The 15,296-nt window shown below is 40.8% G+C and overlaps 1 non-coding gene across 1 annotated transcript; it reads left to right on the plus strand.

Annotated features, from left to right (window-relative positions):
• Positions 1-14,984: 14,984 nt before the first annotated feature.
• LOC117063167 lies at positions 14,985-15,088 on the plus strand. The gene has a single exon (XR_004428781.1). It is a non-coding gene; the product is annotated as a small nucleolar RNA U13 (small nucleolar RNA).
• The last annotated feature ends 208 nt before the right edge of the window (positions 15,089-15,296 follow it).

Raw genomic sequence — 15,296 nt, forward strand, 5'->3', positions numbered from 1 at the left:
ATCAATAAGGATAAGAATAAATCTTAAAATTGAATACAGAGAGAAACAAATGAACCAAAAGCATCTATAAGTACTAGATGAATGTATGAAAATTTAATTCCTTAAATAATTTAAAATTTTCTTAAAGTTTTAAGAAGTAAAAGTTACTGAATACATGCCAAATGGGTAGAGAACTTATAAGGAGAAGAGCAAGATGCCTGAAAAGTAATTAAATAAAAGCACTTGATATTAATAATCAAGGAGATATATTTTACAGCTGTCAGTGTTGCCTTATGAAATAATGGAGTCAGTAGATAATCACATTTATTAAATATTTTATGATTAACTCTTAGTTACTAATTATATCACTGACAATGTCAGTAAAGGTGCTTTATTCTAATATTTCAAAATTCAGCTGGGCGGGGTGGCTCATGCCTGTAATCCCAGCACTTTGGGAGGTGGAGGGGGGTGGAAACTCCTGAGGTCAAGAGTTTCAGACCAGCCTGGCCAACATGGTGAAACCGTGTCTTTACAAAAATACAAAAATTTGCCAGGCGTGGTGGTAAATGTCTGTAGTTCCAGCTACTCAGGAGACTGAGGCAGGAGAATCACTTGAACCCTGGAGGTAGAGGTTGCAGTGAGCCAAGATCGCACCACTGCACTCCAGCCTGGGTGGCAGCGTGAGACTCTCTCAAAAAAAAAAAAAAAAAAAATTTTTTTTGGTTAAGTGGCCAGTGAGTGCTATGTTCTTCTCTAGTGTTTGGATCTTTATTTTATTTTATTTTATTTTCCTTTGAGTTGAAGTCTTGCTCTGTCTCCTAGGCTGGAGTGCCTTGGCTCACTGCAACCTCCACCTCCCGGGTTCAAGCGATTCTCCTGCCTCAGCCTCCCGAGTAGCTGGGAGTACAGGTGTCCATCACCATGCCCAGCTAATTTTTGTATTTCTAGTATAGACAGGGTTTCACCATTTTGACCAGGCAGGTCTTGAACTCCTGACCTCAAGTGATCACGCCTGCCTTGGCCTCCCAAAGGGCTGAGATTACAAGTGTGAGCCACTGTGCCTGGCCAGAAGTGAGGATCTTCATGTTTAATGTCTAGTGAAGAATTTCCATTTCATGAACTTATCTCTATGATGGCATTACCTTCCTACCATAAGCAACTAGAAAACTGGACACAATTTAAGAAACAACTCTTTTCAGACATTGGACATAGTGCAGTTCTGTGATCATGAGGAGAGGGAACACATGATTAAAGTTCTAGGAAAGTGAGCCTATGCTCACTTTCTGCCAGGAGAAATATTCTGGACCAAAAGCACAGAGGCGGATCCCAAGTAGAGCATTGCAGTATTGCTGAGTCTGGGGGACAGAGATCAAAGCTGGCTGATGTGACTGCAAACTGTGAGGCAGAGTTCCAGAACAGAGGGAGTGGGGCATAAAGTGAGCTCCCGAAATCTGCCAAGGGGTCCCTATGAGAGATTAAGAACTAACAAGTATTCAGGTCTTTAAGGCTGTGAATATCCTCAGTGAATACTAAGACAAAGATGTGTAAGGTGAAACGCCACTAGGCTGAACAAAGAATGTCAGGGTAGCTGTGAGGCCAGGAGTTTCAAGAGTTCACATAGGGCTGAGAGTGGCTTCATTTTTCAGCCAGTCTTATTGAAAAATCCCTGTTGATCACCCAGGGCATTTAGAGAGACCCCTGAAAGGTAACACTTGATGAGTGAAGCTGAACTATTAATAGAGGAAGGGTAGTCAAGATAGTGTGGTATGGGTGTGAGGAGAGCTATGTACATCCGTGGAGTGGAAATAGAGAGTCCGTAAATAAACCCACACAAACGTCATCAATTGATTTTCGCCGAAGGAGCTAGAGTAATTAAATGATAAAAGTATAGTCTTCAAAAGATCTTATTGGAACTGCATATCCATATAGTGAAAAATAAACTTAAATCTCATTTCGTACAAATCACAAAAATTAACTCAAAATGGACCACAGACCCAAATATTAAAGCTAAAACTATAGAAATTCTGGAAGAAGACAAGGAAGTATCTTTGTAACCTTAGAATAGAAAAATACTTCTTTGGCAGCCCATAAAAAACACAACCCTAGTAGGAAAAATTGATTAAGGGAATTTTATCAAAATTTAAAATTTCTGTGTTTCAAAAAGTGTGGTTAATAAAATACAAAAAGAGGCCGGGTGCGGTGGCTCACATCTGTAATCCCAGCACTTTGGAAGGGCAAGACAGGTGGATCACCTTAGGTCAGGAGTTTGAGACCAGCCTAGCCTACGTGGTGAAACTCCGTCTCTACTAAAAATACAAAAATTAGCCAGGCGCGGTGGCAGGCACCTGTAGTTCCAGCTACTTGGGAGGCTGAGGCAGGAGAATTGCTTGAGCCCAGGAGGCGGAAGTTGCGGTGAGCACTGCACTCCAGCCTGGGCAACAAAGTGATACTCTGTCTAAAAAATAAATAAAATAAAAATAAAATACAAAGGATTATTTACCAGAGATTGACTTAAAAAATAAAATGCAAAGGCAAGTCACAGACTAGAAGATAATATTTGTTAAATGTATCTGACAAAGAACTCATACCAACAACCCTTACCATTCGGTAATAAAAAGACAAATGACCCAATTGAAATGGGCTAAATATTTGAACAGACACTTTATGGAAGATTATATGAGTGGCCAATTGGCCCCTAATAAAATGTTCAACATCATTAATCATCAGAGAAATGCAAATAAAAAAACACAATGGGATGCTGGTCAAAAGATACAAAATTTCAGCTAGGAGGAATAAGTTCAAGAGATCCATTGTACAACATGGTGACTATAGTTAATGTCAATGTATTGTATTCATAAAACATGCTAGGAGAGTAGATTTTAAGTGTTCTTACCACACACAAAAAATGATAAATACATGAGGTCATGCATGTTAGTTAGCTTGACTTAGACATTTCACAATGTATACATATTTCTAAACAAGATGTACACAATAAATGTATACAATTTGTATTTGTCAATTTAAAAAATCAAAAATTTTTTTTAAATTACAGTGAAATTCTACTACCTACCTACTAGACTAAAATAAATTTACAATGCCAAATGTTAGCAAGATGTAGAGGAACTGAAACTCTTGTATTTTGTTGATGGGAATGTAAAATGGTGCATCCACTTTAGAAATGTGTCAATTCTTTATAAAGCTAAGCATATACATATTCTATCATCCAGCAATTCTACTCCCAGGTGTGATCCCAAAGAAATGAAGCAATATGTCTACTCAAAGACTTGTACATGAAAGTTCATAACAGTTTTATTAATAATATTCCAAAAATGGAAATAAATATCCATCAATAGCTGTTTGACAGCAACTTGTGTTATCTTCATAAAATGAAATCTTCCTCAGGAAAAAGGAATGAGCTATAGGTACACACAAGGATGTGGATGAATCAGAAACATGCTGAAGAAATATGTCAGACACACACAAACATGTATGCTGTGTTTATGTTTATGTGAAACTCTAGAAAAGAGAAATATCTTTAGTGATGGAAGGTAGATCAGTGGTGAGTGGGGACTGCCTGGGGCAGGGCATGAGGAAAATTTTTGGTGTGATGGAACTATTTGTTCCATATCTTGATTATGGTTATTGAAAGTCGTGGAACTGAACACTTAACATGGGTGCATACTATTGTACTTAAATTATTCCTTGATAAAGTTTATTTCTTAAAATCTTCAGTAGAAAACGTTGAAAGTTCTTTTTAACTATGTCTAATGGAAGCCTGATTGCATGATCCTCAAAGCCATAATCTAGTCAGTACCACTCTTCACCTCACCTAACTTCATACAGAATGATAAGATAGATCCCTGATTGTAACGTTACTGTGAACATCCCGCCGTCTCCTCCATGTCCTGAGATGCTCCGATGCCTATTCACCCTGTATTTTTATTATTTATTTATTTATTTATTTATTTATTTATTTATTTTGAGACAGAGTCTCACTCTGTCGCCCAGGCTGGAATGCAGTGGTGTGATCTCGGCTCACTACAATCTCTGCCTTCCAGGTTCAAGTGACTCTCTTGCCTCAGCCTCCTGAGTAGCTGAGATTACAGACGTGCGCCACCATGCCTGGCTAATTTTTGTATTTTCAGTAGAGACAGGGTCTCACCATGTTGGTCAGGCTGGTCTCGAACTTCTGACCTCGTGATCCACCCGCCTCGGCCTCCAAAGTGCTGGGATTACAGGCGTGAGCCACTGCACCCGGCCATTCACCCTGTATTTTAAGTTGTTAAATGTTTCATACTCTTTGAACCAGTCATTTTGTTTTAGGAATTTGTCTTAAGGAAATGACCATGAATGAGAGCACAGATTTCTGCAAAGATGCTTACTTTCAACTATTTAGAATAGCAAAAAATATAATAGTCAGCCTAGTTAACATGGTGAAACCTTGTCTCTACTAAAAAGACAAAAAAAATTGCCAGGCGTGGTGGTGGGTACCTGTAATCCCAGCTACTTGGGAGGCTAAGGCAGGAGAATTGCTTGAACCCGGGAGGCAGAGGTTGCAATGAACCAAGATCATGCCACTGCACTCCAGCCTGGGTAACAGAGTGAAACTCCATCTCAAATAAGAATAGACACACATACACACACACACACACACACACACACACACACTTCAAACATTAATAAGAGATTAAATAATAATTAACAGTCCATTCATAGGATGGAATACCATATAACTGGGAAAAAGTATAGTGTCAATGGATACTTGACAGTATTGAAAAAGTGTTATCTTTTGTGTAAATCAAAGTATGATTACAAAACAAGATGTGATGCTTGATCTCAATCTTAGAAACTAAGACAAATACTCGTTTAAAAAACATTAGAAGGACAGGCCGGGCACGGTGGCTCATGCCTGTAATCCCAGCACTTTGGGAGGCCAGGGCAGGTGGATCACGAGATCAGGAATTCAAGACCAGCCTGGCCAAGATGGTGAAACCCCATCTCTACTAAACATAAAACAAAACAAAACAAAAAATTAGCCAGGCGTGGTGGCACACGCCTGTAATCCCAGCTACTCCGGAGGCTGAGGCAGACAGAGAATTGCTTAAACCTGGAGGGGCGGAGGTTGCAGTGAGCCGAGATCGCACCACTGCACTCCAGCCTGGGTGACAGAGCGAGACTCTGTCTCAAAAAAAAAATCAGAAGGACATAGGCTGTTTATTAACAATAATAAACTTTGTATGGTAATGTTACATGATTTTAATTTGGGAGAGGTTTTATATATATATATATATATATTCTAGATTTCTACAATTAATATGCATTATTTTATAATTACAAAAACAATATGTATTTTTAAATAATGATTTTTTGATATTGAATACTCAGAGTCTATGTTAGTGTACTATGTTTAATCTAACATGTGTATTCCCAAAATTTTGTGAATATTTTTTGTAAATCAAACTCTGTTTTCTCTAGCTCACCACACACTACTATGTAAAGACACAATCTAAGGCCTTTTGTAGTGTGAATAATCTTTTGTAATCTATCTATAGTTTACTTGATTCAAAAGTTAAGATTTTCAAAATGGAGCTATATTCTATATTTTGCATGTCCTTGCTGGTTCAAGTATGCCTTCCATCCAATGTCTGAGCCAGATTTTTGGTATCTGAATGAATGGTATTCTGATCAAAGAGGGGATGAAATAACTTAGAATCCTGTGGAGAACCTCACTCAGGCCAGTGCAGAAAATCAGGCATGCCATTTCTTCAGCCATGTGACTTGTATTGCTTTCTTCTTATTACCTTGACTTGAACATCCTGGAGACCCACCTTCTCCTGGACACTCTTACCATGGGCTATTAAAATTTCATTAGCAGAGGAGTGTATCTAGGGAAGAAAATGTCTTTAAAAAGATGCCTTACTAGGGTGATAATGAAAAAAAAAAAAAGATTTGAGACACACTGTTTTAAGATGTCATAAAGAAGCTTAAAGCTGGGCACCATGGCTCACGCCTGTAATCCCAGCACTTTGGGAGGCCGAGACGGGTGGATGACGAGGTCAGGAGATCAAGACCACCCTGGCTAACACGGTGAAACCCCGTCTCTACTGAAAATACAAAAAATTAGCCGGGCGTGGTGGCAAGGGCCTGTAGTCTCAGCTACTCGGGAGGCTGAGGCAGGAGAATGGAGTGAACCCGGGAGGCGGAGCTTGCAGTGAGCCGAGATCGCACCACTGCACTCCAGCCTGGGCTGAGTGAGACTCCATCTCAAAAAAAAAAAAAAAAAGTAGAAGAAAAAGAAGCTTAATAAAACTAGTGGAAGAAACCAGGATGCCTTGAGAGAGGATGTAAAATTTGACAAGGGACTTGACACTGAAAAGGATTTGGGTTGTTGGAGATTAGGGGAGGAGAGGTCTCTAGGTGGAGGGAATGGGTGAAGGGGATTACGGAGGTAGGAAAAGGGCCATCCTCCAGCTAAAAGAGCCAATATTTCACTCCCAGTGGAGCAGAGGCCCAAAGCAGGGAGTCCTGGAAGCTTCCACAGGAAGTACAGACTATTTCCTATGCATGTAAAATATCACCCGAACTAGACCTGCTCTTCTAGGTCTGTTGCTTCTTTCTAGCTTCACCTCCCTGGGAGTCCTATAGGTAGCCAGAATATGAGCAAACTGGATTAGGAACATTTTGGCTTTGCCCACACCTTTGTAATTAGCACTTCCTCCCCATCGCTCTCCAGGGTCGTGCTCCTTTTCCCCTGGCTGCTCAGGGTCTGTGCAAGAAAACACCTTGGTGATCATGGTGTCTTCTCTATAGGCTGTGTATCATTGTTACTCATATGTGGGACTTTTGCTATATATATTCTCCATGGAAAGGGGAGCTCCCACTTGGGAGAGGAGGCTAGAGCAGGGCTGGGGCTGAGAAACTGGACTGAGACAGGTTTGTGCACTTACTGGGATCTGGCTAATGTCAATAGTCTCTGCTATGTAAATGAGCAAAAAACAAAAAAATCCAAAAAAAAAAAAAACAACCAACTGTCTTGTCTAGACCAGAAACCAGAGCTCAGTGGGAGGTCGCTAAAGGGTGTGGTGCAGCTGGAAACAGAAAAATTCATTTCATCTGGCCTTAAACAGAACAGGATATTCATCAGACTAGCTTCAGGGAGGCAGGAAACAGCACAGAGCCCAGGGGCCAAAAAGTTGCTAAGAGACCAAGACCAAGAGCTGCTCACAGACATGTCAGGCAAATGAGGGCTGGGAATTGGAGATCAAGCATCAGGAGAAAATGTGTACTTTGCACATCGATTTTTAGTGATGCTTTCTGTTTCATTTATTTCCTTTTGGAAAAAATTGAACCTTAATTGGCCTGGGAATCAGACTGTTCTTTCCTAGCCCATTCAGCTTCCCACTCTCAGAGAGGACTTTTCCACATCTTGTCTCTCTGCAAAGCTCCTTGCTCTGCCTTAATCTTCCTGCTGAGGAAACTGGTGCAAACGGAGGAGAAGGTCCATAGACTCCCACCATAGCCACCCGCTCCCAGCAGCAGCCTCCACATCTTCTGCTCACCCACTTGCTGCCATTCTTTTTCCTGTCAAAAGCCAATTCAGGAGGCGGTGGGGAGGGTGGCATGCACCTGTAGTCCCAAGCAACTTGGGAGGCTGAAGCAGGTGGATTGCTTGAGCCCAGGAGTTCGAGGTCACAGTGAGTAAGAACCCATCTCTTTAAATAAATAAATAAATGGAAAAAAGAAGAAAACAAAAAGGTCATTTTAATTGTGCACTAGACCCTGTCCTGTGACTCAAGGACATACTCAGCTGGTCTCTGCTCATTCTAAACACCAGTTTCTCTCCTGTTCTGTGTCACTCCCATCAGCTTACAAACATATTATTTCTCCCATTTTAAAATTTTTTTATATTTGAAAGTGTTATATATTTCTCCCATTTTGAACAACAATGAAAACAAATATCTCTTAACAGTCATCATAGTTCCTTGTTCCTCTGTCTTCAAAAGAATTACCCCAAACTTTCCTAATTGCGGTAGCTGCATCCCTGTCTTCATCCTAATTGACCTGTCAGTAACACAAGACCCTGGCTCTGGCTACCTCCTCTTTTGCTTCCAGGATCCACATTCACTTCATTTTCCTCTCTATATCTTTCCTTTAAAAAGAGAGAGAGAGAGAGAGAGAGAGATAAGGTCTTTCTTTTTGCTCAGGCTGGAGTGCAATGATACGGTCAAAATTCATTGCAGCCTGAAACTCCTGGCTCAAGGGATTGATCCCTCTGCCTTGGCCCAGCCAAGCACTGGGATTACAGGCATGAGCCACTACGCCAGGCTTTCTTTTCCCCTTTTGTCACTGGCTGCCCCTCAGTCCCCTGGGCTGCTCCCTCTGCTCTACCCTTCAACGAAGGAAGGCATATTCATTTTCTGTTGCTGCTGTACAAGTTGCCACAAACTCTGTGTCTTAAACAATACAAATTTATTATCTTATAGTTCTGGAGGTCAAAAGTCCAATATGGCTGGGCGCGGTGGCTCATGCCTGTAATCCCAGCACTTTGGGAGGCCAAGGCGGGCGGATCACGAGGTCAGGAGTTTGAGACCAGCCTAACCAATATGGGTAAAAATGCTATCAGATAGCACTGCATGCTACAGAGAAATATTTTGTGAAAGAAAGACCCAATGGATACAGCAAACTTCATTGTGGTCTTCCTTACACCTTATACAAAAATTAATTCGAGGTGGATTAAAGACTTAAACGTTAGACCTAAAACCATAAAAACCCTAGACGAAAACCTAGGCAATACCATTCAGGACATAGGCATGGGCAAGGACTTCATGTCTAAAACACCAAAAGCAATGGCAGCAAAAAGCCAACACTGACAAATGGGATCTGATTAAACTAAAGAGCTTCTGCACAGCAAAAGAAACTACCATCAGCATGAACAGGCAACCTACAGAATGGGAGAACATTTTTGCAATCTACTCACCTGACAAAGGGCTAATATCCAGAATCTACAAGGAGCTCAAACAAATTTACAAGGAAAAAAATGACCCATCAAAAAGTGGACGAAGGATATGAACAGACACTTCTCAAAAGAAGACATTTATGCTCCAACAGATGCATGAAAAAATGCTCATCATCACTGGTCTTTGGAGAGATGCAAATCAAAACCACAGTGAGATACCATCTCACACCCATTAGAATGGCAATCATTAAAAAGTTAGGAAACAACAGGTGCTGGAGAGGATGTGGAGGAGTAGGAACACTTTTACACTGTTGGTGGGACTGTAAACTGTTGCAACCATTGTGGAAGACAGTGTGGTGATTCCTCAAGGATCTAGAACTAGAAATACCATTTGACCCAGCCATCCCATTACTGGGTATATACCCAAAGGATTATAAATCATGCTGCTATAAAGACACATGCACATGTATGTTTATTGTGGCACTATTCACAATAACAAAGATTTGGAACCAACCCAAATGTCCATTAATAATAGACTGGATTAAGAAAATGTGACACATATACACCATGGAATACTATGCAGCCATAAAAAAGGATCAGTTCATGTCCTTTGTAGGGACATGGATGCAGCTGGAAACCATCATTCTCAGCAAACTATCACAAGAACAGAAAACCAAACACCGCATGTTCTCACTAATAGGTAGGAATTGAACAATGGAAACACTTGGACACAGGAAGGGGCACATCACACACCAGGGCCTGTCGTGGGGTGGGCGAGGGGGAGGGATAGCATTAGGAGATATACCTAACCTAAATGACGAATTAATGGGTGCAGAACACCAACATGGCACATGTATACATATGTAACAAACCTGCACATTGTGCACATGTACCCTAGAACTTAAAGTATAATAAATAAAATAAATAAATAAATTTTTAAAAAAAAGAAAGAACAAAAGAAACTGCAGGCCACACACAGTGGCTCACACCTATAATCTTAGCACTTTAGGAGTCCAAGGTGGGCAGATCACTTGAACTCAGGAGTTCAAGAGCAGCCTAGGCAACATGGTGATGAAACCCTGTTTTTACAAAAAATACAAAAATTAGTTGGGCGTGGTGGTGTGCGCCTGGAGTCCCAGCTACTAGGGGTGCTGAGGAGGGAGGATTGCTTGAACCCAGGAGACAGAGGTTGCAGTGAGCCAAGATTGTGCTACTGCACTCCAGCCTGGGCAACAAAGTGAGACCCTGTCTCAGAAAAAGAACAAAAACAAAACCAAAAAACTGCTATTTGATGAACTTTGGCCCATTGTAGTAATCTACAAATTTACGGAAGGAAGGAAGGAAGGAAAGAAAGAAAGAGAAAGAAATTGCCACAGCCACCCCATCCTTTGGCAATCACCACCCTGATCAGTCAGCAGTCATTAACATGGAGCCAAGACCCTTCACCACCAAAAAGATTAAAAGTTGTTGAAGTCTCAGACAATCATTAGCTTTTTTTTTTTTTTCCCGAGATGGAGTCTCGCTCTGTCACCCAGGCTGGAGTGCAATGGCGTGATCTAGGCTCACTGCAACCTCCGCCTCCTGGGTTCAAGTGATTCTCCTGCCTCAGCCTCCCATGTAGGTGGGACTACAGGTGCATGCTACCATGCTCAGCTAATTTTTGTATTTTTATTAGAGACGGGGTTTCACCATGCTGGCCAGGCTGGTATGGAACTCCTGACCACGTGATCTGCCCACCTCGGCCTCCCAAAGTGCTGGGATTACAGGCGTGAGCCACTGTGCCTGGCCAAGAATTTTATAGATAAAGTATATGCATTTTGTAGCCATAATGCTATTACACATTTAATAAACTACAGCATGGTGTAAATATAACTTTTATACGCACTGGGACCCAGAAAATGTGTGTGATTTGCTTTATTGTGATAGTCACTTTATGGAGATGGTCTGGAACTGAACCTAACAATATCTGTAGGTATGACTGCACAGTGGTTGGATACATTTCTGAATGTACACTGTGAGGCATCTCACTACCTCTATAAGAATTAACTTTATATTAGATGATTTGGTGAAGTTTCCATAATTTACTGATAAGTGAGAAAAGCAAGATGTATCTAATATGATGCAATTTCTATGAAACAGATAGTAAATCTATTATGTATATTCATGCCAAAAATTCAAAACAAAATAAGCAAACAAAGTATCCAAGATCTAATGGCTTCTAACCATCTCAATTCCATTAATTGTGCTGCAAGCTGCCACTGTCTCTCTCCTGGATTCCTCCGCTGACCTTCTAACTGTTCTCACTGATTCTACTCCTGCCCTGCACAGTTTGATCTCATCACAGTCACCAAAATGCTCAAAATCTGGCAATGGCTCTCATTTTCACTCAGTAAAAGCTGAAGTCCTGACAACTGCCTCTGAGGTCCCTCATGATTGTCTGCCCAGATGCAGCCCCATCCTTGCTTCTCTGACTTCATAGCCCACTGCTCCCCTCTTCCTCACATGGCTCCAGCCACACTGCTCTCCTGGCACACTTCTGCCTCAGGGCCTTTGCTCCGCCTCATTCATCTTCCTGGAAACTCTTGTCTCACATATCTGCTTAGCTTCCTCCCTCAGTTTCTTCAAGTTACCTTTTCAGTGAGGTCCAAAGTGACTTCTCTATTAATAATAATTATAAAAAAAGCTGCCTCCCACCTTCCTGATCTATTTTACCCTGTTTTTTTTAAAAGGGTACTTTTGATATATTATACTACAAAATTGATATATTTACAATGTTTCTGTTTATTGTCTTTCTTCATCATCAGAATATAAGCTTCTTGAGGACAGAGATCTTTGTTTTTTCATGGATGCACCTCCAGCGCCTAGAACAGTGTCTGGCACAAGTAAGATTCAATAAAGATCTCCAGTGCTGCATAAAAAGCTAATCAAGAAGGCAAAGATCTTAATAGAATTTGCCCTGAAAATGCTTTCTTGATGAAAATTCATCAATGTTGCTAGAGATTGCTTTGATATTTAGGGATTTGTTTTGTTTTTGAGATGGCACTTCTCATGCAGAGGGTTGATGTAGTCGTTCTCCTCAGTTGAGGCATATTGTCATTGGAAGTCCTTGCAAGGTCCCTCTCTTGTTTGAGAAATTCGTACGTCACCTACTCATCTAACCATCCTCTCCCCCCATCTCCCTATCCATTCCCCCATCCATCCCTCCATCCATCCGTTCATCCCTTTATTCATACACTTTTCTTTCCATTTCTTAGTTTCATTCCCCTTCCCCCAGATGCAATTGTTTTGATATTTTAGATATGTGTCCTTCTTTTGTATATGCTCTGGTATAATATCCATTTTTGTGGACACGTGTCTTAAAATTGTATATATTTAATTCTGTTTCTGCTTTTCTCGACATTTTTAAGATCTAGCCATGTTGCTATCTGTATGTCCGGACTACTGCTTTTAACTGCTTCAGATATATATGACACATTTCACTAATCCAGTTCTCAAGTGATGGATAACCAGATTGCTTCCAACTGTCAACTGCCAAAGCAACCCCATATGTAGATGAGAATTCTGTGGGGGATACCTATCCAGGTACAGAACTGAGAAGTTTTCAGAATGACTTCATCAACCTATACATCCACCCAATGGCACATGACAATTCCTAAATCCCTGATCCCCAACACCGCCTGGCATTATCTAGATGTTTAATTTTTTCCAAGTCTAATAGCTAAAGTGTATTTTCCAGCAGTTATTCTTTTAATTTGCATTTCTCTGAATACCACTAATTTGACTACTTCTACGCTCTTTAGCCTTTTGCATTTAGTGTTTTTGTAGGTTTTTCTCAGGGGGTCCTTTTGCCTAATAATTTGTGCTTTGGAGATTTTGGTTGAAAATGGAAGACAAAGTTGGAAGCAGTGGCACATGCCTGTAATCCCAACTGCTCAGGAGACTGAGGCTGGAGGATCGCTTGAGCCCGGGAGTTTGAGGCTGCAGTGAGCAATGATTGTGTCATTGCATTTCAGCATGGACAACAGAGTGAGATCCTATTTCAAAAGAAAAAAATTATGTCACAGAGTTTTACTTTCCACATTCCATGTCTGTCTGTCTGTCTGACTACAGCCAAAATAGGGAGTGTGATGTGGCATCTCATTATGATTTGCATTTTCCCAATAACTAGTAATGTTGACCACTTTTCACGTGCTTATTGGCATTAATAATGGAAAAATGTCTGTTCAAATCTTTTGCCCATTTAAAAAACTGGGTTGTCTGCCTTTCTTCACTTTATTTGAAAGCCCCATTCTTGACTGAAAATTCCTCCAATCCTGGTATCACCAGAAGCTTCAGAATTAGACAGATACTCCCGCTACCAGCATCAGCACCAAAAATCCCCCCTGGTAGGGCTATTGCTTCTCCCTCCGTTACTCCTTTCTCTGCAACTAGGAAGGAAAACTAGGATACCTACGACATACTCTGTAAGTACCACCAGGAAGGGCCCTGATTCACTATACAAGATAGAGGTCTTCCAATGATGTTCCTGAAAAATCCTGGCATCCTCAAGCCAGACCAAGGTTTTCTGCAGCTAAAGTAGTATAAGTCTAAAGTCATTTCCTAGACTTTCAGAGAAAAAAAAGTAATGACTATGTTTTCTAATTTTAACTCTTTCTCCTGGAATTTTTACTTCAAACTGAAGTGCCTATTTTTACTTGCTTATGCTAGAAACTAATATAACATGATGCATGACTTATCAAAAAATTATGTATTTTATTTGCAGAGTACAAATATCATTATTTTATTATGTTCTGCAGAAAACACAAGGACCCTAGATGCTGAACGATTTTGAGGACCATAAATGCAAGAAATAGAAAGGACTTAGAAGACATTATTCTCCTTCACAAAGTGTGGCACCACTGCTCCCCCCAGGCACTCAGGACAAAATATCATTGATGATTTGCTCTTTCTTCTTCCCTACCTCATTCAACCACTCATCACCTTCTAGAATATTTGCAATGCTGTCTTTTCATCTCCATCTTATCTGCCATTGCCCAGGTCCAGGGCCTCTAATTCCCCCTTCTGGGCTACTGTAATAAGCCCTAATTGGTGTCCTTGCCTCCAGCCTCTACACTGCTACTGAGTAGTGAATCACATTTGCAATTAATCAATGTTATAATCAATTACTTCAGTCTCTGCTTTCCCAAGAGAGGGAACTCCATCAAAGAAAAGATGGTGCCCATCCTGTTCAACACTGCATCTGTAATGCCCAGAACAAAGACTGGCATGAGATTGGAAAGACAGTGGGTCAATGAAACAATGAATGAAGAACAAACGTACGAATGATTTCAAACTGCAAAAGTACATATCACACAACTCTGGTGACCATCCTTCCTACCTCCACAGCAGAAAAGATAAAGTCCATACTCCCCAGCTTGGCACACAAGGCCCTCCTTGACTTGACCTCTCTACCACTCCTTGCTTATCTCAGCCACTCCCTTCCTTGAATTTTATGTATCAAAATATCTTGGAAAATTCCATACTCTTTATCTCTTCTATGTCTCAGCTCACTTCCTTGTGCCTGGAATGTCCTTACCCAATACTCCATCCTCTATCTCCTTTTCACCAAACTCTTTTCTCCTTTTTAAAAGCATAGAGAACACTGTCTATTGTGTTCTACCACATGGATTTAGCAAAGCTAAGCATTTTGCCATATTTACTCCAACTTTTCTTTAAGAAATAAAGCACTGTAAATATAATTGAACCTCCTTCTTTAATCTCATCCCCTTCTCTTTTTCTTCAGAGGCATCTGTTATCTTGCTTTTGGTGTTAACCATTCACATATATATATTTCATATTTTTAACTGGGATTTTGAAAGTCACCCCACCCCCACTGGTGACTCTGATGTTTTAGCCTAGATGAAGAGTAGTCCAAAGTCCAGAGAGGTCAAGACTTGCAGGAGGTCACTTAGCAAGGTAAGACCAAGATAGGTCACAAGCCCAGGACTCCTGTCTCTTAGTTTGTATTTTCCCAATACACCATGGTGCATCTTTTAAACAGTGTGTATAGATCCTTTTGAAGCTCATAAGTGTGATGATTGGGTTTTCATGCTCACGTATAAGATGTGTTTCCCTCAAACCTTGCTATAATATCAGCACAGTACCTATCTGACACAAAAAACATAAAATAAAAATTTTTAAATGGGCTGGGTGTGGTGGCTCACGCCTGTAATCCCAGCACTTCGGGAGGCCAAGGGAGAGGGTCACTTGAGGTCAGGAGTTTGAAACCAGCCAGACCCATATGGTGAAACCCCGTCTCTACTAAAAATACAAAAATTAGCCAGGCACAGTGGTGGGCGCCTGTAATCCCAGCTACTTGGGA

Source organism: Trachypithecus francoisi, unplaced genomic scaffold (assembly GCF_009764315.1).
Source record: "Trachypithecus francoisi isolate TF-2019V2 unplaced genomic scaffold, Tfra_2.0 Lachesis_group17, whole genome shotgun sequence".
In the NCBI taxonomy this organism is placed as follows: Eukaryota; Metazoa; Chordata; class Mammalia; order Primates; family Cercopithecidae; genus Trachypithecus; species Trachypithecus francoisi.